Genomic DNA, 25,676 nt, shown 5'->3' with positions numbered 1-25,676 from the left:
CCATTTTGTCTTTTAATTCTGCCATGTGATTAAGTCAGCATCCAATTCCTTGGTAACATCATTGGCATCTTTGAAAATTTGAACCAAATCCAATATATAATTAATTCCTTGATGCACAATCGATGTAAGCCACTCAGAGAAAATCTCTGTGATCATCTTGTTCCTTTGAACTTCATCCAAGAACTTCTGATTACTAGGGGATTTTAAATTAAAGGGAACAGAGCTTTGGGACAATGGTAGTGGACTATTTTGTAGAGCGTGGATGTATTCAGCCATTTGCATTAAACTCCATTTCAAATCTACTTTATCCTTTTCATTCTTCCAGCTGCGGGGGATAATCCTTTTGGTCAAAGTTTCTAAATGTTTCACATCAACCTCTCTAGTTCCTACCCCCAGATAAACTCGTTCAATAGTATAATCGGCCTATGAGGCAATGGCAGCATTCTTATTGGATGTAGGCTTAGCAATATATGTAGTCCAATGTTTTGTTCCCTCATCAAAACCGATCATGGTTTCCACTTTTAGCCACTTAGGCTTCGTGGCTCTTCCTATACATTTACTTACGACATCTTCCATTGACACAGAAATAGGCACAACATTCCTTTTCTTGGTAATTGAATCACTCAACCATTTAGGAGCCATAGTTAGATCTTTGGATTTCATGGGATAAGGCCCTCCTGAAGTCAGGAGCATAACATTATGTCTATTAGAAAAAACATCAAGCACCTATGAATCTTGTACATTAGCATCAACATCAGCTAAAACCCTGTTAGCATCAGAAACAGGTGTTGTACTACTCCCTTGTACTTCCTCAGCATCCAAATCAAGAATGAGATGAGTGATAGGTGGCTAAAAATTCTTCTTGTGTCTTGATCTAGTAACTCATGCACCAATGGAATGTGCAGCTTCAAAGTCAAGTTTTTCCTCTTTAATCTTAGCTTGCTTCTTTCTTGCAACAGAAATAAGAATATTAGTTAAAATAGTGGTTTTGCTTACAATCTCCTTTTTTCCACCCTTATTTCTTAAACTGGTTGCCTTTCCTAGATCAAAACTGTAGTTCCTTAGCCAATTCTCTGTTCTGCGAATTATAGTGAAGGTGCGTGCCTGTACATTATCTTCCATCCTTCTACTCCAATCAACCTCTAGAAGAGGTTCATTGTGTACCCATTTCATGAATTTTGGATCTAGTACATCTTCATTATCAATAGTCACACCAGAGGTATCCATTTGCAACTTCATGTCAAGAATCTGCTTCAGAGTAAACCTGGACCAATTTATTTTTCTTACTTCAAATTCATCTTAGTAGTCTTCCCAATAATCTTCCAACTGTGGAACATGTTGATCAGGAATTTTCATTTTCACATAATGAGAAATAAATCCTTTGCTGTCAAAATTATCTCTCTTCATGAAACTTTTCAAATGAAACTTCTAAAATTCCAATTCAAGATTCAGTGCATCAAAAATAGACTTGCAACTTTAATGACCTAAATCAATAGAAAAAATTCCACTTGTGCCAGAATCTTCACCAAAATCCTTTACAACATAGGCTAATTACTTGGAAATTTCAATCAAAACACAACAGTTTGAAACATATCTAGGTAACCTAAAGGGTTCACCTTTAAAGCCTCCAACCCTTATATAAGTGAAGTGATTAAATTGAATAAAGAAGCTACCATAATTGTTGATTACTTCAATAGCTTCAACCGACATTCTCCTATGCAAATTACTTTGTAACTCAAAAGTTAACCTCCTAGCAAATATATCATTCGAGTGAAGGTAATTGTCAACATGTCCTTTTTGGGTCAAATGGGGGTGGTATTCATAGATTTTTGTACCCTGAACCCATTTTGTATGGAACAGTCTAGGCCACTCCCTCACATAGGCTACATGTAGAACAGATATGAAGACATATAAAAATTTGAAATCCTAGCATAATTGCTCAGATCCTCATGCAACCTTTCTGTAATTATTGTGCCCCAGTCAATGAACCGTTTTTTGTCGAGAGCGACTTGGATGAAGAAATACATCCAGTCCTCCCAATAAAAGGAGTGTGAATTTCCCCTAATTATGCTCAACATTATTCCCAAATCCCTGATTTCAAGAATCAAATGCTCTCGAGTTAATGGCCTTGGCAGCCTTGAGCCACCCTTTTGATACTTTAGAAGCCAATTTCATGCAATAATGGGTCTGTAATACTACTTCTTCTTAGAATAAATCCCATAAGAATTTCCAATAGTCCAATCCTCATAGAGTTCCCAATGTGGGATACCCATGGCCACCATTATTGTCTCTCTATCAATAGACAACAAAACCTCACCATTATTTCTCTTAATGCACTTGTTAACCTTGTCATAGTGATTCATGCACTCTAAAACCAACTCAAGACAAGGGGCGGTTGTGGGAAATATTGCTGCTTCCAATAAACCACTCTGTGCAATATCTTTCAGCATAGAATCAATAGTTGGGTTCCTCACTCTTTCTAAGGAAACATCTAAATCTAATTGAAGTAGAGTCATATCAGCTAGCTCTATTAAGGAACTCACAAGGGAAGAAGAGATCACTAATTTAGGCAAAGTTGGCCTCATGCTTAACCCATGATATTTTCCGAATCAACTCAGATAAAGTAGAAAATAGGTAAAATAGAAACAAGCAGCTAAACAATATACCCAGATCTTTTAAAAACTATAGCAATTAGGAAAGTCATTGAACATACCTTCCTCTGTCATTTGCAAAACCCCTATCAGAGTCTAATTTTCTTTCGCTCCAAAAACTCTCCTTAAAACTTATGTTTCACAAATGACAATCTCAACAAGACAACTGCTCAATTTAAAATAGTCGAGAAAATCTTAGTCATGATTTCCATAAGTTATCATCATTACTCTTCACTCATGCGACATTACTCTTAAATGATCACAAATGAGCATGCATTTAATAACAAGTCACTTTATATCTGAAAACACGGATTCCCACACCATACTTGCTATAAATGACAACTTTTAAATCATTAAGAAAGAATTTTCCCTTTTTCTACTGCCTTTAACTATTCCTTAAAATCTATGCTGCCACCTTATGAAAAGCCATATGATTTCCAATAAATCAAACATTGAACTTTGAACCTTGAAGAACAATAGCAATGCAAAAACATGTGCATGACAAATATTGAACTTTGAACCTTGAACCCAAAAGGTTCAAGTTCAAGGTTGAACCAATGCTAAACACCAACAAACACTGAAACAGACTTATAAAGCCGTGCAGGGAAATAAAATTTAACATGACACCCGTTGAACTTTGAACCTTGAACCCCAAAGGTTCAAATTCAAGGTTCAAGTTCAGCACAATGAAACTTAAATAAAGAAGACTGTGAAGACTGAATTGCATAGAAAATTCAAGAAACACAACCCGACCAAAGGACCAGTTAGGGACATGACTCAATAAGGTGATATTTAAAATGGAAATTTATATGAACTGCCAATAGTGGCTCTGCATGGGGACTAGAACTATAAAGTACCAAGCAATGAATCCCAGAATCCTTGGTTTCACAAATGACTTAAAAGTAGGGCCCTGCTCACACCAAAACTCACACACCTAAGCTAAACACAACAAAAACTATATGCACAAACTGGCAGGGGACTCCTACTTACAATTGATACAATTTTTAGTCTTGCCCATTATAGGACAGGGGTAGTTCAAAGCCATCTTGATAAGCAAGTTTAAAAGAATTGGGACCTTTTACCTCATGAATTACATAAGGTCCTTTCCACAGTGACTCGAATTCACTATGGATGCCTTTCGCCTCCCTCCTTTTATCCCATAATAACACCAGATCACCTTTCATGAACTTCCTGGGTCTTGCCTTTTGATCAAAAATCTTTTTCACCCTCATCTGATGTTTTGTAATCTTGTGGACCAGCTTTTCCCTTTCTTCCTCGATCTTAATTAAGTACATAATTCTCTTCTCAAAAGAGCTTTGAAAGAATGCGTCTTCTACTACAGTCTGCAATTTGGAAGCCAATAATTATAGAGGAAGAGAGATTTGGGCACCAATGCCATATACCAACTCAAAAGGAGACATCCCTATAGCTCGCTTAGGTGAGGTTTGATTTTCCCATAGTGCTTCATGCAACTTCTTGTGCCAGTCTCTGAAATTTTTGCTAACCAACTTCCTCTTGATGTTAATCAAGTTTTTGTTACTTGATTCTGCTTGGCCGTTACCCTATGGATAATAATTAGAAGCATGCACCAAAGAAATTCCATGATCATAGCAAAATAAAACTAATTCAAATAAAGAGAAATTTGATGCATTATCTGTGACTATTTTTTGAGGAGCCCCAAAACTGACAAGAATATTGTCCTTAAGGAATGCACACACAACCTCTGAAGTGGTCTTTTTCATAGGGATAGCTTCCACCCACTTAGTGAAATAATTCATTGTTGTTAATATGTGAGTATGTCTTGCACTGGAGGTTGGGTTCAAAGGACCAATGAAATCTAATCCCCATTGTTTAAAGGGCTCCTCAATCACTATAGGTCTTAAAGGTAAGACAGCCAATTGGGGTTTACCTGTAAACAATTTTAACTTTTCACACTTCACCACCCAAGCATATGCATCTTTGAACATTCCTAGCCAATAGTAATAGTTCCTCAAGGTTTTATATGCAGTCGCCATAGAAGAGAAATGACCACCACATGCCTCATCATGAAAAGTTTTTAGTAAAGCTTATTGATGCGGCTTATCTACACACTTGAGAAAGGTGCCATCCAAACCCTTCTTGTATAGTATATCATCAAAGATAACGTACTTTGCATCTTTCAGCTTCAAATTTCATTTCTCCCTAGGAGAAAGATGATCTAGATAGTCTCCATAAGTGAGATAATAGGCAATGTCGGTGAACCAGTAATCCTGATGACTAACAAATAAAGTTAAGGGAAGATTCTCCTCCTCTTCAAACTTGCTCTTTGCCATTAGTTTACAAAGGCCTTATCCTCTGACCAGCTTAGTGGGCTTAATGTCTAAATTGAACTCTTGAATCTTAGAGACCCAAGATGCTCTATTATTGATACCAACATTTACTGGGTTAAAATACTTTTCACTACAGAGTTCGAAACAAAGATAGTTGCATGTGAATGAAGTATATAGTACCTGAATTGTTTTACAACTTTCACTACTGCATAAGCTTTCTTTTCTATCTACAAGTATTTTAACTTGTGCTTCTTTAGAGGTACACTCATGAAGGATATCAGGACTTCCTCATTATCTTCACCTTTCTACACTAAAATTTTAGACATAGTATACTCTGATGCATAACAATAAATAATTAAATCTTTACTAAAATTCAGATTAACCAGAGTAGGTGCATGCACAATTGCTCTTTTTATTTCTTCAAAAGTCCTTTTACCTTCCTCATTCCACTTAAAAACTACTTTCTCACTCATCATATTTACAATATATTTAGTAGTCTCAGCAAAATCAGGAATAAAATGTCTTAGAAAGTTCACCTGTCCAAAGAAGGACCTCACTCAATTTTTGTCAGAAGGAAGGCTAAGTTGTTGTATTAATTTTACTCTCTTCCAATCCACCTTTACTCCCTCCTTTGAGACAATATGTCCAAGAATTTTTCCTTCTCTGATGCCAAAAATAGACTTTTTAGGATTTAATGACACTCCATGCTCTCTGCATCTCATCAGAACTTTCCTCAAATCTTGTAGATGATGTTTTCTCTTCCTAGAGAACATAGTAAAAGCATCTAAATATATTACAATGATCTTATCCCTCAAATGCCCAAAGGAGAGATCCATCACCCTCTGAAATGTTGCCCCTACATTAATCAATCCAAAAGGCATCCTATTATATGCAAAGGTGCCCCAGGGACTTATAAAGGTTGTCTTGTGTTGATCTTGCTTCGAGACACTGATTTGGTTATATCCAGAGAAGCCATCCAACATGGACATCATCTCTGATCTTGAAACAGTTTGTAAAATATGATCCATTGCTGGCAAAGGATAATTATCCTTCAGGCTTGCTTGGTTGAAGTTTCTGAAATCAACGTAGATTCGTATTTCACCATTTTTCTTTCAAACAGGGAAAATTTTAGCAATCCAGGTAGAATGACGTATAGGATAAATAATTCGGGCCTTCAACATCTTGTCTACCTCATGAAAGATCTCTTCCAGTACCTTTGGATTAAAGTTCTTTAACTTCTGCTGGAAAGGATTGACACCAGGTTTCAAAGGAATGTGATGTTGGAACTTACCCTCTTTGAAATTCTTTAAATCATCATAGAACCATGCAAAAACATCTTTTAACTCAATCAATAGGCTAATGAACCTCCTCCTTTTCTCTTCAAAACAACATTTTCCCAAATTAAAAAATTTAGGATCCTCCTCAGTACCAATGTTGATTCGCTCATACTCACCAGAGTTTTGAATTACAGGAGTCTCTTTCTCCCCTTGCTTAACATACCCATCCTTTCTATCAAAAAGACATTCAAGAGAAACCAAGCCTTTTGGGATTTTATTTCCTTTCAATTGTAACACCCAATCATGCAGTTCCTCTGGTGAATTGAGAGAAAATTCTTTACAACTTGCTTCTAATCCTTCATAAAACAAGGATGTGAAAACCTTAGCACACCGTAAAAAAATTTGAATCTGCTTATCATTTTTGAACACTTGCTAGGGTTCAGAATTGTCAGGCATGCTCGGTCTATAAACCAATTCTACCCTGTAGGTATCAGTTGTGAAATTAGGATGAGGCACTAATAAACTTGCAGATACCGCCAAAAAATCATCCTTCGAGTTGAACTCCCTTGGTACTACTTTGATTGAGAAAGCATTGAATGCTTCAATCTCATCCCAAACATGGTTTCTATAATGTCTTAGTCTCTCATTTTTAATAGTGAATAAACCTCTCACTTGCTTCACAATAAGTTCAGCATCACCTTTAACTATCAACATTTTGATCTGCAATTTCTTTGCTTCAACAAGACCTAATAATAGAGCTTCACATTCAGCCATATTATTAGTGTTCTGAAACTCCAATTTAAAAGCATAAGGAATAACTTTACCTTCAAGAGGTATTAATACTACCCCAACCCTTGAACCAAAAGATGAACAACTCCCATCAAATTGCATAGACTAGAGTTCATCAGATATACCTGAATCGATGGTCTTATCCACACCTTGAAAATCGGTTGATATCATATAATTTCCAAAGCCACAATCTTGATACAAAATTTGAGCTTTTGGATCATTTGAAGGAAAGACAATGTATTTGGCTTTTGTTTAAGGATGCAGGACAACTCTTTGTTTTCCAACTATGATCATTACCTGAGACGAATCCATTCTAATTTCCCCATCCATGTCTTTACAAAAGGTATGACTCAATAACATGTTGGTATTTTGGTATAGTTTTGTCATTGATGTCAACACCTACTAAAACACTAGCACTTTGGAGATCCAGCGGCATTCACCAGCAAGCAAGTAACTATTGCATAGTTACTGGTATATGGTTCACTGGTAGGTTTATCTTTTCCAGATCAGCATGGCACGCTATGGAGATAATTAATTATTGTTGTAAATGCATTAAGTTGACATGTTCAATTAGTTATTGCATCAGATATTATATTATTTGTAAAAAAAATTTATTGTAATATCTTGTAGAGCCGACCTACTAAAATTGGTCTTAGGTTATGGTATAAAGGTAAGATCTTATTTGTAAGATCAAGTGTGGAATGCGAAGAAAGAATTGTGTGAAGGTATATGTGAGATTAAGCAGTGCAATACATGTAGACATCATTTGAAGGTGAAGTTAGGTTTTTGTGAAAGCATGTCAACATTACACCAATACTAAATCCAACATATGAAGATGCTATTTTGTGTAGTATATTCTTATTGGATTTAACCATCCAACTATAGTCAGTGTGACTCCCATTTTGTGATTGATCAGTGAGCTCTAGGCTATTGGCCTTTTTACATGTGTAGAACCCATTTATGTACACTTACTATCTGCAGTAGTATCATCTGATTGTGGGTAAGGTTTTCCACCATGGTTTTTCCCCTTACAGGGTTTCCATGTACAAATATTGGTTTCATGTGTTGTGGATGACTTTGTGTTTATGTTTCATGCATTAATCTTAACCGATATAGCAATTAACTGTTAAAACTGTCTACCAGCATAATTAACTGGTTTATCGGTATTAAGCATTAAGTTGGTTAAGTTGTTTTTGGTTTGAATTTATTTGACAACTGATTCACCCCCCCCTCTCAGTTGTCTCTGGGACCTAACAATTGGTATCAGAGCTTAGTCCTCTTTTGCAGAAGTTTAACAACTTGAGGAGATCTAATGTCTACTAATTATTTCAGGAAGGATAGTCCTAAACTTGATGGAACCAACTATGCCATATGGAAGATCAGAATGGAGACACATCTAAATTGCATTGGTAAAGATGTCTGGGAAGTTACAAATAAAGGTTACACTGTTGTTGTACCTGGTTAGCCCAGTCCAACTACCTTGGCTAAAGATGAGGAAAATGATTGCAAAGAAAGAGAAGCAATTTTGAGCGCATTATCAGATCAACAAATCATGGGATTATCAGATAGGTCTACTACTAAAGCTATTTGGGATCATTTGGAAACATTAAATGAGGGAGATTCCACAGTCAAAATTACAAAACTTGAAAGCTTTTGGGTCAGGTATGAACATCTAAAAATGGAAGAAGATGAAAGGATTTCTGCTTTTATGGAAATAGTAAATGAAATTATTTTGGGTATTAAATGTTGTGGAGGAACCTTAAGTGAGGATGAAATTGTTTCAAAAATTTTAAGAGGATTGCCACTGACATATAAAATGAAGGTTACTGCTATAAATGAGTTGAGAACAATGCCTAATACATCAGTAACTAGGGATACATTGATTGGAAAACTTTCAGCTTTTGAAATTGAAGAATTTGGTCCTATTGCTACTATAAAGACAGATTTAGCCTTTAAAGCATCAACATCATCTGCTCCATCAGTTGACAAATCTGATTGGAAAGCCTTTTATGCAAGAGAACTTGAAGAAAGCAGGAAAGAAAATGAAGAACTTGAAGCACTATTTGCAAGGAAAATGCCTAAAGGTCCAATTGGAAGTAAGTATGAAGGTAAAGCACCCTTTAAATGTTTTAACTGCAATAAGATTGGTCATATGGCTTCAAGATGCCTTGATAGACATGCTAGACTAAGAGAAGAAGCTAGAAGAACATACAACCCTAATCCTGAATATCAGAGATACACATTTAAGAATAACAAAGACAAATCTTACATTGTTGATGAAGGTGTGACTGATGATTCTGATGAGGATCCGATAGATAATGGATAGGTTTTTGTTGCTATAACAAAAGATCAACTGGCACCTATTGTTCAACTGGTAGAACAAGCCCTAGTAGCTAAAGTTGAAGTAAAGGGTGAATGGATCATTGACTCAGGATGCTCACATCATATGACAGGAGACAAAGGTATATTCTTGAACTTTCAAGAATACAATGGAGGTTTAGTAAGATTTGGAGATGACAAAGCCTATTCAATCAAAGGTAAGGGTACAATATCTCTTGATGGTAAGCATAACACTGACAATGTTTACTATGTTGAAGGATTAAAGCATAATCTTGTAAGTGTTGGTCAATTAGTTAAGAAAGGATTTCAGTTACAATTTAAAAATGGAAAATGCAAAATCATGAATAGAACTGGCTTGGAAATTGCAACCGGTAATCAGACTAGAGGTAATATCTTTCATTTGAATAATAGTGAAATAGATGAAAGTTGGCTATGGCATAAGAGACTCTGTCATGTAAACTTTGACTGTATGGTAAAGATCAGTACTACTAAGGCAGTTAGAGATCTACCTAAAATTGTCAAACCTCATAATACAACATGTAAGGAATGTCAATTTGGTAAACAAGTGAGAGCTAGTTTCAAAAGTATTCCAGAAAAATCCAATAATGCTCTTGATTTGATTCACATTGATTTATGTGGTCCAGCTAGAACTAAAAGCTTACAAGGTGATACATATTTCATGCTAATCATTGATGACTATTCTAGAATGTGTTGGGTTACTTTTCTCAGAGAAAAATCAGAAGCACTTGGAAAGTTCAAACTATTCAAAGCAATGGTTGAAAATAAAACCAGTAAGAAAATCAAATGCTTAAGATCAAATCAAGGAGGAGAATTCACATCTAAGGACTTTAATACATTCTGTGAAATGAATGGAATCAGAAGATAGCTATTAGCACCTCAGACACCACAACAGAATGGAGTTGTTGAAAGGAAAAATAGAACTATCTTGGATGCAGCAAGAAGTATGTTATCAAAAGCAAATTTACCACATGTGTATTGGAGAGAAGCAGTCAGCATAGCGGTCTATACATTCAACAAAGTTCACATCAAAGGTGAAACCGGTGAGACCCCTCATGAACTATGGTTTGGTAAGACTCCTACTCTTAAATATTTCAGAATTTTTTGAAGTAAATTTTATATTAGAAGAGATGAGTATATTGGCAAATTCGATCCTAGAAGTGATGAAGGAATATTTCTTGGTTATTCATCTAAGAGCAAGACATATAGATGTTTTAACAAGAGATTGCAGAAAATTGTTGAGAGTACAAATGTAAAAATTGATGAACAATTCAGAGGAACTTCAAGGTATATAGACTCTGAACTGGCAATAGAAATTGTGACAAATGAACCTACACCAAATCCACTAGTACAGAATGAAGATCTAGTTACCACGGTACCATCTGAGGATTCCACAATAATTGAAGAACAACAACAAACAAAGACACCCCGGTATGTAAAATTGAATCATTCTGAAGATCAGATAATTGGAAATAAATTTAAAGGAGTTATGACCAGAGAAAGATTGGAAAATGAAGAGGTATGTCTTATTTCTCAAATAGAACCATCATCTGTTAATGAGGCATGTGAAGATAAATTTTGGATTAAATCTATGGAAGAGGAATTAGAACAAATTGAGAAAAATAACACTTGGACATTAGTTCCCCGGCCTAAAGATAAAAATGTAATTGGAACCAAATGGGTATTCAGAAACAAACTTAATGAAGATGGTAAGGTTGTCAGAAATAAAGCAAGACTAGTATGCAAGGGATATTCTCAGAAAGAAGGATTTGATTACAATGAAACCTTTGCACCAGTAGCTAGAATTGAGGTAGTCAGATTATTCTTGTCTTTTGCAGCACACAAGAACTACAAAGTTTATCAAATGGATATTAAATGTGCATTTCTGAATGGAGATCTTGAAGAGGAAGTATACATTGAACAACCTAATGGATTTTCTTTGACAAATGACAATGATATGGTTTGCAAGTTAAGGAAAGCTCTGTATGGATTAAAACAAGCTCCAAGAGCTTGGTATGCAAGATTGGATAAGTATCTATTAAAGATTGGTTTTACTAAAGGAAATGCAGACAACAATTTATATTACAAAATAGCTAATGATGACATCTTGATTATAGAAGTATTCATTGATGATATAATCTTTGGAGGAGAAGATGGTTTATGTAAGGAATTTTCTATTAAAATGCAGCAAGAATTTGAAATGTCTATGATTGGAGAAATAAAATTCTTTTTAGGATTGCAGATTTCATAGACTGATAAATGTATATTCTTGAATCAATCCAAATACTTGAAAGAGTTACTAAAGAAATTTGGGATGGAGAACTCTAAACCGGTAAGCACACCTATGACTACAAATGACAAATTATCTCAAAGGGATGAATCTACACCTGTTAATCCAACTAGATACAAATCTATGATAGGAGGTCTACTATATTTAACACAAACTAGACCTGATATTATGAATGTAGTATGTATTATTTCTAGATTTCAAAGTAATCCTAGAGAAAATCATGAATCAGCAGTAAAAAGGATTTTCTGGTATTTCCAAGGCACTATAAATCTTGGATTATGGTATCCTAGAGATGAAAACTTTGAATTATGTGCATACACAGATGCAAATTGGGTAGGAGATGTGGATGATAGAAAAAGCACCACTGGCAGAGCATTCTTTCTTGGAAACGGACTAGTTTCTTGGTTGAGTAAGAAATAGAGTTGTACATCTTTATCAACAACAGAATCAGAATATGTTGTAGTAGCAACTAACTATACACAGGTACTATGGCTTAAGAAAATGTTGAAAGACATAAAGGTAAAATGCAAGGAACCTATTACCATATATTGTGATAACACTACAACAATTGATATATCTAAGAATCCAGTACTACATTATAAAAAAAAACATGTTTCTATCAAACTAAATTTTCTAAGGGAAAAAGTTGAAGAAAAGGAGATAAAACTGGTTTATGTGAACACTAAAGAACAACTTGCAGATATTTTCACAAAACCTTTGCCTAAGGAGACTTTTCAATATCTCAGAGATCAGCTTGGAATCATACCACCACCAGTAGAGACTTAGACAGTTGATGATTGTCATCAACTGGCAGAATTAAAAGGCAAATCTTTTACTCCGGTCTTTGATGAGGAAGGTACTTCTCAAGGGCAGTAGTTGGTATATTGAATTGATTGGTATTTTGTATATGAACTTGGTTTTATTATAACTTTGGCATTTGATGTCAAAGGGGGGGAGATATATGGAAAAACACATTCTCTTTTGGAGAGATTGGTATGGAAACCTTGGATAACACATGTTTCTCCCAGGGGGAGAGATTGTTGTTTGGGAGAGACTATTACTCTCTGTATTCTGGTTATGATCTTTTTGGAGATTGTTTGTTTTTGGCATTTCTGTTTTGGCACTTTGATGGTTTTTCCATCTTGTGTTGCCATCAATGCCAAAGGGGGAGATTGTTGGTATTTTGGTATAGTTTTGTCATTGATGTCAACACCTACTAAAACACTAGCACTTTGGAGATCCAGCAGCATTCACCGGCAAGCAAGTAACTATTGCACAGTTACCAGTATATGGTTCACCGGCAAGTTTATCTTTCCTAGATCAGCATGGCACGCTATGGAGATGATTAATTATTGTTGTAAATGCATTAAGCCAACATGTTCAATCAGTTATTGCATTAGATATTATATTATTTGTAAAATGTTTTTATAGTAATATCTTATAGAGCTGACCTACTAAAATTGGTCTTAGGTTATGGTATAAAGGTAAGATCTTATTTGTAAGATCAACTGTGGAATGTGAAAAAATAATTGTGTGAAGGTATATGTGAGATTAAGCAATGCAATACATGCAGACATCATTTGAAGGTGAAGTTAGGTTTTTGTGAAAGCATATCAGCATTACACCGATACTGAATCCAGCATATGAAGATGCTATTTTGTGCAGTACATTCTTATTGGATTTAACCATCCAACTATAGTCAGTGTGACTCCCATTTTGTGATTGAGCAGTGAGCTCTTGGCTATTGGCCTTTCTTCATGTGCAGACCCCATTTATGTACACTTACTATTTGCAGTAGTATCATCTAATTGTGGGTAAGGTTTCCCACCGTGGTTTTTCCCCTTATAGGGTTTCCATGTACAAATATTGGTATCATGTGTTGTGGATGACTTTGTGTTTATTTTTCATGCATTAATCTTTACCAGTATAGAAATTATCTATTAAAACTATCTACTGGCATACTTAACTAGTTTACTGGTATTAAGCATTAAGTTGGTTAAGTTGTTTTTGGTTTGAATTTATTTGACAACTGATTCACCCCCCCTCTCAGTTGTCTCCGGGACCTAACATAACATGCCATAACTAGCAGGGATGTCATCCACCATAATTGTCAACTTGATTCTCTTGTTAGGATGTTCTACAAAAGCCACTTGTGCATCCTTAATTTTCCCTAACAAAGGAACCTGCTTGGAATCCATGGAATAACATTTGTGCTGGTTTTTTGTTAAGGTTAAACCGAAATCTTTTGCTATTGCTGAGGGTATGACATTGTTTGATGCTCTAGAATCTATTATACAATTACTCAATTTATGCCCATTGATAAACAAGGACACATAGAAAGGTTTAGGCTTATCGTCAAGACTAGGTTCAACCAATTCAACTTGTTGAGAAATAGTATTTGATGAAACTTCAGGGATTACTAAAGCAGGGCTGACATTTTCCTGTGCTGAAGAATCACAAGTCACGGCCATTTGGGTTTCACTTGCTAAAGCCTGAGTATCATTTCCCTTGACAAATTCAACTAGTCTATCTAACTCCTTAGGGTTCAACTTCAGATACTCAGCTGGAGTAATCTGATTATGGGATGATTTGCAAAATTCAATGATATCAAAGGAACTATTAGATGATCAAAACTTGAAGAAGCAACTTCTTGAAAAAAATTTGAAACACTTCTAGGACGAGTCATAATTTCCTTACCCTTTGCAGTGCTATGGATAGGTGTTACAACAGCTTGAGGCTTAAAATTTTTTTGAGTACTAGTAATAACTACATATGAGGAATCCTCCAAAGTCACCAACATGTTTCCTCCCTTTTCTGAGTCAGAGACATAATCCATATAATGAATTTCAAAGTCGCTAAGCATACTTTGGGAGCCTCCTCCATCAACTTCTAAGATTGTTTCTCCTTTACTGATCATTTGAGAAAAATGAACCATCTCTGGACATGAAGAACCATCATGTTCATCAGTTAAATGAAACACACATGTTTTTGTCTTAGGAGGTGGTGCTTTAATAGAAAGTCTTTGTTGCACAGGAGGTAATTGTAATTGTCTTCCTCCATTTCCTCCTTGTTGATTGGGATATTTTTTAGGAATGCCCTAGTACGGTTGAGAATATGAAATACTTGCTTTAGGAGCTTGTCTTTTTAGGGAAATCACATCATTCATTAACCGTTGAATCACAGGGTTAGATGAAGTAGCAGCACTTGTAACTTGAGAAGCAGAAGTTTGCCCTTCTCTTTTCCAATTGTCTGTCGTGATTAAATAATCTTCTAGACTCACAACTGAAACTTTCATAGCATCAAGGGTTTGTAACCGCTCGTGCCTCATCAAGAAACTTATTTCTACAGGCATGGAGTTCATGAAGAAACTTTTATGTTTTCATCAGAGGGTTTTTGTGCTGTTGGAAACTTATGACAAAGTTTATCAAAATGGGCAACAAAGTTCCTCATAGGCTCTATTATTTCTTTCTTTAATTGAGCCAACTGAGAAATGAGTGAATGCTCATCCTCAACCAATTTGAATCTTGCCTCAAAACTATCTATTAAAACTTGCCAATTTGTAATAGCTCCATTAGGCAAATGGTAGAATCAATTGGCAACAATGTCAATAAAAGTTTGAACAAATAACCTCATTGCCACATCTTCATATTGTACTACCAACACTCCACATGCAACTTTGAAAGCATTTAAGTGTTCAGTGGTGGTTACTTTGCCATCACCATTGAACTTAGGCAAAAGATCTTTTGCTCCCTTAGGAAATGTTTTGAATTGCCCCCAAAGCTAAAGGTCTGATAGAAACACTCAAAGGATTGTTTGCCATTGCTCTAATAGTATTCAAAGGGGTAAGGTTTATAACAATTAGAGTTACAACACCATGTAAAGTTAAGGCTTGATAGATAGGTGAAACAGTTGGTCTTGGCGAAGATACGAGTGTACTTCTATCCCTTCTAGGTGTATCCTGAGAAACAAAACTGAGGTCTAAGAGTTCTTGGCAGGTGTGATCAACAATTCCCTCCCTCCGTTGTGACTGGGTATAAGGTATAGACTCCAGTGTGAAAAGAAATTAGGGTAACAAGCATTTGGGATTCTATGGTTGATTATCAAGGATTCTAATAAAGAAGGCTCTAGGAACAATCACCCTCTCAAAAACTAACACAAGATGATCTGCTTGCCTTTCTACTTCGTCAAGGAATGCAGTTATTGTTGGCATATGCACACTCTAATGAGACATTGTAGGTGATTGAAGGTTTTGTCATTGATGGCAACCTTACAATCCTATGGCACCAACAAGGTATTACACTAGCACTAGCAAGATCAGACTCTACACCGGCACTCAGACCACTGGCACAGAGGTCGACAAGATTTTTGTTATATTATATTTTGTTTATTATTGTAAAATCATTGTAAGCCAACTTGGCAAGTTGTAAAATGACTCTTATATAAGAGAGATCATTATAGAACATTTGTAAGAAAGATAGAAGAATATATTTAGGTGAAAGAAGGCAGACCTATTATGCAAATTATAGGTTAAGGGTTTATGTAAGAAGCAGAGCAGAAATTGGTACTGGATATGGCATTATAGATGCTATTTTGAAGCAGTACAAGACACTGGATTTGTATAATCCATTTTGTAAGTTAGTGAGACTTCCCATTTTATATTTGAGCAGTGAGCTCTAGGCAGTTGGCCTTCCTACATGTGCAGGCCCCTGTTGTAAGTAATATTCTCTTATTGGCTAGTAAGTGAATATTGTGGGTCACAAATCCCACCAAGGTTTTTCCAACACTAGGTTTCCTCGTTAAAACATTGTGTTATGGTGTGTTTTTCATGTGGATGCCTTTAATTCTATTTATTGCATTATTTCTTGCATACCGATACACTGTTATAATATGTTCTACATGTTTTAAGTTAAGAAATTCAATGCACTGGTTAGATACTAATTCACCCCCCCTCTCTGTATCTATGGGAATCATAACAATTGGTATCAGAGCTTGGGCCTCTATTTACATAAGCCTAACAACTTGAGGAAGATCTTGACACTGGTAGAGATGGAAAATCTAATGAAGCAACTAGAAGCAGCTCTCTCAGACTATGATGCAGAGAAATTGAAAAACATCAAACTAGAAGATGATCTAAAGGCAGCCCAGGATATTATTCAAGCACTTCAAGAAAATTTTACCATTGCAAGAAACAAGAGAAGAGAAATTTGTGAAAAGATGCAAAATGAGAATGATGAAAAAGAAACTCTTAATGATATCATAAACAAGCTGAAACAAGAGAACATGACAACAAAGAATGAGATGCAGGATATGACTATGAGATTTTGTAAAGAAATTGAAGATAGGAAGAAGAATGAAGAAGAAATGACCAGAAGACTAAGTGATGTAGCAAATGAGAACACAAGACTTAGCTATGAAAATGATTTGTTGAAGACAGATCTGATGCACACTCAGAATGACTCAAATGAACTGATGAGGCAGAAAGAAGTCTTAGAAAGAGAACTAGATACTACAAATCAACATAAAGAAAAATTCAAGAAAAGCTCAGAAGAACTTGGTGACTTGCTGAAGAATCAAAAACCTAAAGGTGACACTTCTGGAATTGGATTTGAAGTTGGTGAAAGCTCTGGTACTGCAAACATTTAGGATCATAGCAGACCGGTAAGGCAACCCAATGCTTATAAATTCAATGGAAAATGCTTTAACTGTAATAAGTATGGTCATAGAGCAAATCAATGTAGATCTAGAAATTATCAGAATATCAACACACCCACCGGTCAATGTTCAAAATGTAGCAAATTTGGTTACAACTCTGAAAATTGCAGAATGAATGTGAGATGTTATGTTTGTGGATGATTTGGACACCTATCTAATCAATGTAGAACACATACCGGCATAGGTTATGGGAAAGCTATTCAGAAGAATAATGTGACTTGATATGCATGTAACAAGATTGGGCATATTGCAAAATTATGTAGAAGTAAAGGATCACTGGCAGACAACAAAAGTTCTAGTTTGAAAGGTAAAGAAAAAGTTGAAGAAGTTAAGCAAGAATTTTGAAAACAATGGATCAGGAAATAAGAAATGAATGTGGATAGGAATACTCCTCCACCGGTAGAACCAAGCAACATTCCACCAACAAAACAGAGTAGCACTCCACCAATAGAAGTCTCTTCATCAAATTGAAGAAATTTTCTTGAGGGTTTGGCAATCAAATGAGACATATGCTATAATTCCCTCAGTTAATGGTGAGAAGTTGGAAATTACTTCTATACCGGCAGACAATGTTAAGTGACTACTTAACTGGCATACATTAAATGTGGTAGATGGCAAATAAACATTATAAATTTGTGGTTTTGGCTCCATTTCATTTCACCGTGATTTCAAACATTCAAAGAGCGTGAAATTTGCAGAGCTAAGGCATTTCGAGCAAAGAGGCAAAGCACTTCAAGCAATCAATCCTTCCTAAGGCAGAAAAAGGTATTTATCATCATGGCATCCTCCTCTGCACCTAAATTCATAGAAAACCCTATAGTAGTCAAGGTTATAAAATGCCCTAGGCCCGTATTTCAGCTAGATCCCGAGGTAGCTAAGAAAGATGACAATGTAGGTGTTTTTTCCCAAATTCCAAAAGGAGTTGTTTTTGTAGAAGATCCCAGAATATACATTCATTGAAACATAGAGGAATTAGAAGATGAAGAAATTAAAAACATGTATAAGAATGTTATATGTGACAATTCTAAAAATGTAAAACCTGAACATAAAGTTGTCGAAACTCTAGGATTCACTGAAATCCTCTGCATTCCTGAATTTACCAAGGAAGTGATTAGGATAGTTTTAAGCAGGGTACATGGTTCATTCTTTTGGCTTGATTCAGTTCACAAAATTACAAAGGAAGCTATGAAAGCAATAATAGGGTTACCTTCCACCGATAACAGACTAGACAAGACTAAGAAGGTCTCCAATGACCTAGTAATGAACTTAACTGGTGCAACATTAGACAGAAGGTCTCTAAGGGTTAATGATGTGACCAATATAAATGTGAGATTTGTTAGCATGATTTTAGGGTACAAAGCAACTCATGCAAACAGACTTAACTCGGTTTCTAGTTTATGCATTAAGAGTGCTTATGACATGGTTAAAGACAATGTAAAAATTGATGTATGTGAATGGTTAAAAGACAAGTTGATTGATAACTTAGGCAAAATCAAGAAGGATAAGAAAGGAACTTTTAGATTTGGAAATCTACTTGTATGCTTGACGCTACACATAACCAAACAAGTTCTTGGTATAGGCAATAAGAACCTTGGATTTGATATACTGGTAGGAAAATAGTTAACAGACCTATTCAACAACATGGGTGAGAACAAAGAAAAGAATATTCATGACTATTTTCAAGCACTAAAGGTTAGGATGAAGAAAAGGATTAGACTGTCACAAAAGATTGTCAACAAATACAAGGATGAAATATATTTTGTGATAAAAAAGGATGAGATCTGGATGGAAGCAGTTATCCCAAGAACAATTTGGGTAACAGAGATGGGTTATGAGACCGATGATCATATCATTGAGACTTATGCTAAAGCACTTCTGGAAGCACCAAATGAACCCAAGGAAGAAGTATTTCGTAGTGCTAAGACCATAGAAAGTCAAATTCAATCTAAGAAGAGAGTGAAAAAGGTTGAAGCAATTGTGAGAAGAGGTTCTAGATAGGCTATAAGGCTATTAAAGAAGATGTACTGAAACAAACCGGTATCACTGAGGATGAGCTAGGAACTCTATAGCCTGAGACTCACCTATCACCGATAGCTACTTCTTCAGAGAATGACATGCCTACAACTTTCAAAATAGTTGTAAGGAAAAGGGATCCTTCACTGGCATCCACACCCTCGCCTAGAAGGACTAGACAAAAACAACAGGCAATGAGGTCTCCGATTAGAAAGACAACACCAAAGAAAAAGTTGACACCAAAGAAGAAGAAGACTAAACAAAACATTGCCCCTCTTGACAAATTGCTAAATGAAATCACAAAGGAAGGGAAACTCAAGAACATGGGAAAGGTCTATGATACATTGTTAGTAGATGAAAAAGAACAAGTTGAAAATAGTGTCATTTTACACATGGACATCTATAAGAAGTTCTTAATGGAAGTGATAGATGAACTACCAGATGAATTGTTCAAAAGACTGGAAGCAAGAAGACAAGCTTTTGTAGAGCTTGATAAGAAAATCAAAATTGAAAAGTTACTTATTGTTTACCCAGTAAACTCACCTAAAGAGATAGATGACTTAATTGCAAAAGCCAACTGGTCAGTATTCTCTACTACACACCAACATATTGCATTAATGGTTGGAAGAGTGAATGAAGTAACAAAGGAAACAGAAAATGCATGGGACATATTCCTTGTTGAGAAAGAAAAATAGGAAGAGTACAGGAAGCCCAAACCAATAAAGGTATACCAGAAGGAGAAGGACAAAGGAAAAGGAAATGTTGGTGGACCTCCGAGCATCAAAGTAAAAGACAACTTACTCCCACTGCCTCCAACTACATCACCGATAACAACTATTGAAGATCAACTGATAGATGAGAGTATGGACATAGAGGATACAAATCCTAAGCCTAAGGTACTATACATAGATGATGTTGATACACAAAAGGTCAACATTATGATAGACAAAGATACAACCAGCAAGACAGATATGGCTAGTGAGCCACTAACAACTGACAACATTGACAATACTGAAAGAAAAGTTGAAGTTGATAACACAGAGCAACAGGTAGAGACTCAGACTAAGACTAAAACATAGAAACAAATAGAGAGACAAACAAAGCAATAGGCTCTGAAATAGGAATAGGTTCATGTGGAAACAGTGCCACTGGCAATAGGAGAAGATCAAAAACCATTGCTTAAGGAGATGGAAATACAGACAGACCTACCAGAGGTCACTACAAGCTTGGTTACTTCCTCCACCAGTGGAATTCAGAATGTTGGTTCCTCTTCAGTAGGTTACAAATCAACAAATGTAACTGAAGTACTTTTGGACTCCATCAAAAGGATAACAGATCGTAGTTCATGGGCTTATAAAGCTATAGATGACACAATCCCAATTTTAAAGATGATAGTTCCTAACTGTAACATAGACAATAAGGATTCTTTAAACCAACTTGACATTTTGTGTAAATACATCACTGAGAACATAGTGATTGTTGAGCAAATAAAGGAAGAGGCATTGAAGGATAAGTTAGAAATTGAAAAGAAAAAATTCTTTGAAGATCAGATAAAGAAGTGTACTAGAGAATTTGACACAATTCTACCCGAACTATGTAACTTATTGAAGGAATTTAAAACTCTATACAAATATACTTGCAAGACAAACTTTTTGACAGTAGACATAGATAAGAAAATGAGCAAGGTACAGGATGAAATCAATAAACTTGCTGACAATTTTGTTAACTTGCCTAATACATTATCAATTTTTGAACAAAGGATAACAAGTTTTGAGGAAGAGTTACTTAAGTTAGAAAGAGAAAAGGAGAGAATAGTAAATAAGACAAAGAATTTGACACTAAGACTAAGTCCAAGATTTGACTATCTAGCATCATTACGGAAGGAAGTATCTGAGGCACTAGTATAGGGGCAAAGAACACCGGTAGAGCATATGCAACACCTCACCGGTACAGTTCAAAGAATAGGGACAACAATAAAGGATAGTAATAAGTTTATGGAAAGTATAAACTTGATTTTGGGAGATCTTTTTCGAATTGTAACCACCTAGTTACAAGGTTGAGACTACAACTCTACTGACATCTTGACAACCTTTGTCATTGATGCCAAAGGGGGAGTAGTAGTATGAGAAAGTAACCGGTAGAAGACTTATCTACTCAGGGGGAGCTCCTATATTTTTGGTAAAATATTTTTGGAAACATTTTTGGATTACAAGTTTTGGATACACTTTTGAATTTTCTCATGAGTGTTGCCATCAATGCCAAAGGGGGAGATTGTTGGCATATGCACACTCCAATGAGACATTGTAGGTGATTGAAGGTTTTTTCATTGATGGAAACCTTACAATCCTATGGAACTGGCAAGGCATTACACCAGCACTAGCAAGATCAGACTCTACACTAGCACCGACAGAGAAAGGAAGCATATCGGCACAGAGGCCGACAGGACTTTTTTTATATTATATTTTGTTTATTATTGTAAAATCATTGTAAGCTGACTTGGCAAGTTGTAAAATGACTCTTATATAAGAGAGATCATTATAGAACATTTTTAAGCAAGATAGAAGAATATATTTAGGCAAAATAAGGCAGACCTATTATGTGAATTATAGGTTAAGGGTTTATGTAAGAAGTAGAGCAGAAATCGGTACTAGATATGACATTATAGATGTTATTTTGAAGCAGTACAAGACACTGGATTTGTATAATCCATTTTGTAAGCCAGTGAGACTTCCCATTTTGTATTTGAGCAGTGAGCTCTAAGCAGTTGGCCTTCCTGCATGTGTAGGCCCCTGTTGTAAGTAATATTCTCTTATTGGCCAGTAAGTGAATATTGTGGGTCACAAATCCCACCGAGGTTTTTTCCACACTGGGTTTCCTCGTTAAAACATTGTGTTATGGTGTTTTTTTCATGTGGATGCTTTTAATTCTATTTATTGCATTATTTCTTGCATACTGGTACACTGTTATAATATGTTCTACATGTTTTAAGTTAAGAAATTCAATTCACTGGTTAGATACTGATTCACACCCCCCTCTCAGTATTTGTGGGAATCCTAACACTTATTCTATCATATTGAACTCAACTTCTTCTATGTCTCCAAGCTAAAGTATCCAACTCAAAGATAATGTTACTTTGCTCTTCTTGCACCCAATTTATATTTGGTTGTAAAATAGGTAAGAACCCTTCGTGAGGTAGCACCATTTATAAAGAACAAAGTATCACCATAAAGATAAATATTTTTAAAACCAATTATCTCATTCAATCCCTAGTAGAGTCACCAAAAATATATGTTGGTAAACATATTTGTCTCACAATTTATTTAACTTTTATACTCTTTAGCCCAAGAAATGAAAGACAAATTTCACCATACAGTTGGAAAATCATCGTATTGATTAACCTCTGAATTAAGGTACAACTCCCTTTAATAGATATTCAATCAGCTCCAAATTACATACAACCAATATTATACTTTTCACTAGAAAGTACAAAAAGGTTTATGAGGAAACCAGTCAATACCAAATGAACACAAGCATTGATTCATATATAATTCTTTGTGTAAAGCCGACAGACTTCACATGTATGCTAAAACAAAATGAAAACCTTAAAAGATGAATCTCACTTATATTTTCTGCACATATAGAAAGCTATGACAGATTCTTCTTGAAATAGATTCTCACAAAAATCAAATTTCAAACACCAGACACATAGATTTGAAGCCAAAGATAAACTATCATTTCATTTTCATTCATAAATGATCATCAACTTCCAACACATACATAAAGTATTCAACCAAAATTAAAGAGGTAGTTTTTCAAAATCTTAGCAGACCCACGTAAAGTCATTACAAAGCTTATAAATAGGCCCCTAGACCAATAGTTCAACCAAAGGTAAAATTAACTTGAAATGAGTTAATGAGAAACTGCCCTAGCTACATAACTGAAAATAAAAAGAAAGCTAGACATGCTCGCATAAAACTGCCAGTAGTGCTAGTTATGTTGTCGATTATGTTTCAGTCAGAGTGCCCGGATTGCTATTCTAGGTGGACACCATAACTGCTTTCACTGCACTCCACTCCCAATGAATCCTTGAGAATTCCTACATTACTGCTACATGTGGTAGGCTGATATGAATTACCCTTTGCTTCCAAAGTTCCTTCTTTCTTTTCACCAACTCCACTTTATCTCTGTGAGACTCCAAGTGATCTAGACATACTATAAGCATCGACTCCACTTTAGCAATATTCATAAAATCTTCCACGGCTAAGGACTTTTCCACCTTAATCTGTTTAATGCGACTGCTGAATTGATTTACCATTTCTTTTGTATCTTCCAAAGTCTAGCCATCCTCCTTAAACAACTAAACATTTACACAGCACAAATCCTTTTGCATGGTTGTTCTTAGGATTGTTAGTTCACTTCATAGACTGGTAGACTCACTATGACCTTGCTAAATGATTTGGTTACACCACTCTATACTTTCTTTGCATATGAACATTATATCTTCATCTAATCCTGGCACTTGTCTTTCGGCAAGAAAATTCATCAAGCCATAGCAAGAAATATCACACATTTGCCTTGAAATCACTACCCATTTAGTCTTTTCATTCTTTCATGCGATTAATTCAGCATCCAATTCCTTGGTAACATCATTGGCATCTTTGAAAATTTGAACTAAATCTGATATATAATTAGTTCCTTGATGCACAATCGATGTAAGCCACTTAGAGAGAATATCTGCGATCATCTTGTTCCTTTGAACTACATCAAAGAACTTCTAATTACCAGGGGATTTTAAATTAAAGGGAACAAAACTTAGGGTCAATGGCAGCGGACTATTCTACAAAGCATGGATGTATTGAGCCATTTGCATTAAACTCTGTTTAAACTTTTCTTTATCCTTTTCATCCTTCGAGCAGTGGGAGATAATCCTTTTGGTTGAAGTTTCTAAATGTTTCACACCAACCACTCTAGTTCCTACCCCCAGATAAACTTTCTCAATAGTATAATCGGCCTCTGAGGCAATGGAAGCATCCTTACTAGATAAAGGCTTCACAATATCTATGGTCCAATGTTTTATGCCCTCATCAAAACCGAACATGGTTTCCACTTTTAGTTGTTTAGGCTTCGTGGCTCTTCCTTGACATTTACTCATGACATCTTCTATTGACACAGAAATAGGCACAACATTCCTTTTCTTGGTAATTGAATCACTCAACCTTTTAGGAGCCACAGTTAGATCTTTGGATTGCATGGGCGAAGGCCCTCCTAAAGTTAGTAGTATAGCATTATCTGTATTAGATAGAACATCAAGCACCTGTGAATCCTGGACATTAGCATCAGCATCAGTTAAAACCCTATCAGCATCAGAAATAGGTGTTGTCATATTGTCTTGTAGTTCCTCAGCATCCAAATCAAGAATGAGATGAGTGGCAAGTGGCTGAAAAATTCTTCTTGTGTGGTGATCTAGTAACTCAGGCACCAATAGAATGTGCAGCTTCAAAGTCAAGTTTTTCCTCTTTAATCTTAGCTTTCTTCTTTCCTATGATAGAAATAAGAATATTAGTTAAAATAGTGGTTTTACTTACAATCTCCTTTTTTCCACCCTTATTTCTTGAACTGGTTACCTTTTCCAGATGAAATCTGCAGTTCCTTAGCCAATTCTTCATTCTATGAATTATACTGAAGGTACATGCCTATACATTATCATCCATCCTTGTACTCCAATCAACCTCTAGAAGAGGTTCATTGTGTACCTGTTTCATGAATTTTGGATCTAGTATATCTTCATTATCAATAGTCACACCAAAGGTATCCATTTGCAACTTCATGTTGAGAATCTACTTCAAAGTTAACCTGGACCAATTTATTTTTCTTGCTTCAAATTCATCTGAGCAGTCTTCCCAGTGATCTTCCAATTGTGACACATGTTGATCAAGAATTATCATTCTCACATAATGAGCAATAAAAACTTTGCTGTCAAAATTATCTCTCTTCACGAAAGTTTTCAAATGAAACCTTTGATATTCCAATTCAAGATTCAGTGCATCAGAAATAGACTTGCAACTCTAATGGCCTAAATCAATAGGAAAAATTCCACTTGTGCCAAAATCTTCACTAGAATCCTTTACAACATAGGCTAATTGCTTGGAAACTTCAATCAAAACACAGCAGTTTGAAACATATCTAGGTAACCTGAAGGGTTCACCTTTAAAGCCTCCAACCCTTATATAAGTGAAGTGATTAAATTGAATAAACAAGCTACCATAGTTGTTGATTA

This window comes from Cryptomeria japonica, chromosome 7, assembly GCF_030272615.1.
Source record: "Cryptomeria japonica chromosome 7, Sugi_1.0, whole genome shotgun sequence".
Lineage (NCBI taxonomy): Eukaryota > Viridiplantae > Streptophyta > Pinopsida > Cupressales > Cupressaceae > Cryptomeria > Cryptomeria japonica.
Note: the sequence above shows the minus strand (reverse complement) of the source record.